The sequence below is a fragment of the Temnothorax curvispinosus genome, unplaced genomic scaffold (genome assembly GCF_003070985.1).
Source record: "Temnothorax curvispinosus isolate PA1 unplaced genomic scaffold, ASM307098v1 QBEX01018237.1, whole genome shotgun sequence".
In the NCBI taxonomy this organism is placed as follows: Eukaryota; Metazoa; Arthropoda; class Insecta; order Hymenoptera; family Formicidae; genus Temnothorax; species Temnothorax curvispinosus.
In genome coordinates this window covers 462,392-465,642 of record NW_020228017.1, presented here as the reverse complement: position 1 = coordinate 465,642, position 3,251 = coordinate 462,392, and the positions used below count along the sequence as shown (strand labels likewise).

Sequence of the window (3,251 nt, the reverse complement as noted above, 5' to 3'; positions counted from 1 at the left end):
ATATATATATACATACATATATATACATATATATATACATTATACATATATATATTGCAGATGTTTTGGCACGGACGCCGTAGACCCACGTATACAGCTATATAGAGGGTTAATAAAATGTACGAATAAGCGTGTATAATCCATGTGACTCAACGGCGAAAGGTAATCCAACGTTTTATACGCACCATATTCAAAACTGCTAAACGCGCGCTTCTCTTAATGCTTATTGTTATTGTTAATTGTTAGTCGTGTGCGTAGCAGAATGGCGCACAACGCTGGCCTGTTTCGTGCGCTTATCGAAATTTTCGGAGAACCGAATGCTTCATATATCTCTTCTATATGTGTTTCTGTGCAAAACATTTATACACTTAAAAAATAGAGGCAGAAGAAAAGATCATACATAATATCCAAGAAAGCAGTAAAAAATCAAAATTTTATTTATATTAAGTACATTTTGAGTATATTAAGACAATAAGTAATATATCGTAAAATGTATAATTTTCAGAAATAAATTAATTTGATAACAACATTGTATTAAAGACAAAATGAGATTAAGATAGGCGAAATCTACAGCAGCAGTTTACGTTATATATTTTTTTTCTTTTATTTATCATATATATCTCCGCTTATCATTCGCTTTGGTTTCACGCTCAACTTGTGTATCATTCAGCACAGTCTTACACAAGTGATGAGAGGAGTGCGTAGAATTACTGCTGAATAAAACGTTATTTCTTACAATTCTACATTAACTATTAGAAGACGGAAAAACATTTTAACAGATTTCTCAACTGTGATTTTAAGCATGGCAGAAAGAAGTACCAATAAGAGACATAAAAGAAGACAAATTTGAAGATTCTACTGTGACGAAAGATGTCGTCCGACGAAAGAAATCCTACTTTTTATAATATAAGTGAAAGAAAGGTGGACTCAATAATTGATCTGGAATGGACTCATCAGTCGTGGTCCAGGACGGCTTTTTCTTTGTCATTTTCCTCTTCTTCTTCGTCATTTTCCTTTTATTCTCATTTTTTCGATATCTTGGCCCGAATATGCGATGTCCAAAATATACCAGGTAATTGCAGTATATGTATGCGTGTTGTGTGCGTGACGTGTATGCGTGTGCTCGCACCTACGCACGCATGAGCAAGAAGAAAAATATTTTCGTTAAAAAAAAATTGTACATACATCAAATGTTCTGGCCCTGATAGATTACAAAAAATCCAAATAATTATTTGGATTATATCTATATGTAATATATGTATATACAATTTCTGTAACTTTTAAAGTAAATATAATATCTCAGAAACGGGTCGGACAATCGATCGCAAATTTAACACAGGTTTTTGGGATATATAAGTACACAATCTCTGTAAATTTCAGCTTTATCCTGTTATTTTGACATAAGTGACATACATCTATTTAACTTCTCGCATCAAAAGCGATACGGCGCGGCGACCAATATTTCTACAAAATTTAAAAAACTATAAAATATAATTGCCAGAATCTATTAAATTCTACATGACTTTAAGAAGTACTACAAAATTCTACATGAAAATGCTAGAATTGGAACACTTTTGTAAATTTTTGTAGTATTCTACAAGTAAGCAGATGTTTTAATTTTTTAAGATTTTGTTTCTTCTTAAATTTTTAAAATTTGTAGATCTTTGTACTATTTTTTATAAATTGTAGTTTTTTATAAAATACTACTTGCAATAATTTCTTGATTTGAGAACATTGTAATTTGTGGTACTATTTCGTAGATATTTCTACAAAAAAATAACCATTTCTACAAAAAATTAAATATTTTAACAAAAATGTACTTTCTATTTCTAGTTAAATTTTGTAGTTATTCATAGAAATTTTTTCCGCCAGGGCGTCACTACGTGTTCCGCTCTTAACTTCGCGATTATGCATTTCTCGAGTATATGCCCGCCTATATATTTACTACAATTATTATTTTGCATTCAAGAGAATAAGCGTATTAAAATATTCTTAGCAGATATATATTCGCGATATTCGCGACATTCGAAAATATGATCATCACCTTCGCGACTGTCCGCGCGACACATCATCGCATCAGCCGAACAATAGTACCGCAAAATATCCGTATATTCAGGAATTATCAATACCGCGAAGCGCTAAATGTGTACTACGCGACAAATACTGCAGTAAATAATGAATGCAAGCTTTAATACTTGATGTTTTTACCAGTTAAACGAGCTGCGACGCCACTCGTTCCGGAGCCGATTCGTCCCGTGTCCGCCGCGTTCTGGAAATGGAAGTGGAAGGGGCACATAATCAACATGGCGGCGGCGCCAGCGCTTCGTCTCCCACGCGGGCACTTCTCGCGCCAAGTGCGCCGCCGTGTTGCTATAAAAGATAATGTACGCGTCTCGCTCTTAACTTCGCGCTTATGAATTTTCCGAACTTCGAGTAGAAAATGTATTATATAATATGCTATTAATGCTTTTATTACGATTGTTATTTTGCATTCCAACGAATATATTAATATTCTTGATAGATATCCATCAGATATTCGCGACATTCGAAAATACGATCGTCACTTTCGCGATCGCGATTGCCCGCGCGAATCGCCTTCGCTCGAACAAGTACCACGAAATATGTATTTTCAAGAATCATCAATTCCCAAGCGCCAAATATGCATGCTAAATCCCTTATACTGTGCTAAATCTACGCGATCTACGGTTAAATATGATTACAAGAAATAAATACATGCAGGTTTTGCTTACTAATTAAATGAATTATTGCGACGCCTGCAGTCGTTCCGAAATCAATTTGTTCTGTGCCTATCACGTTCTACATGTGGTAATGACGAAATATTTGAATATGCAACTTTGGTTCCGGTGATACTATGCGAGTCAAATGGATAGCTAATAAAAGCGTACAATTATTTAACTAAAAATATGCAATTAAATTGTATTATTGCTACAGTATAATACACATTATACAGTAATTGAACTTTATTAATATCACAAAAATACATTATGTAAAGTTACATTTTTAATAAATAATCATCAATATATCACGCGCCACGGGCATAATATATTTTGTATTTGATACGATTCGCTTATATACATTTGGACAAAATCTCGGGATCCAACCAATCCGGAATCGCGTCGCCGTTTCGTCGCGTCATTCCATGGAAACGCTCGCGCGGCTTTTGGACCGGACCGAGATGACGGTTCGAGACCACTCGAGAGTGCCGCCAATTGTGCCACCAGCGGACCAGC

At 34.7% G+C, this 3,251-nt stretch overlaps 1 long non-coding RNA gene across 1 annotated transcript; it reads left to right on the top strand.

The window, feature by feature from the left end:
• The first annotated feature begins 29 nt into the window (after positions 1-29).
• LOC112468255 lies at positions 30-2,976 on the top strand. Its single transcript, XR_003042367.1, has 3 exons — positions 30-162; positions 810-1,072; positions 2,212-2,976. It is a non-coding gene; the product is annotated as an uncharacterized LOC112468255 (long non-coding RNA).
• The last annotated feature ends 275 nt before the right edge of the window (positions 2,977-3,251 follow it).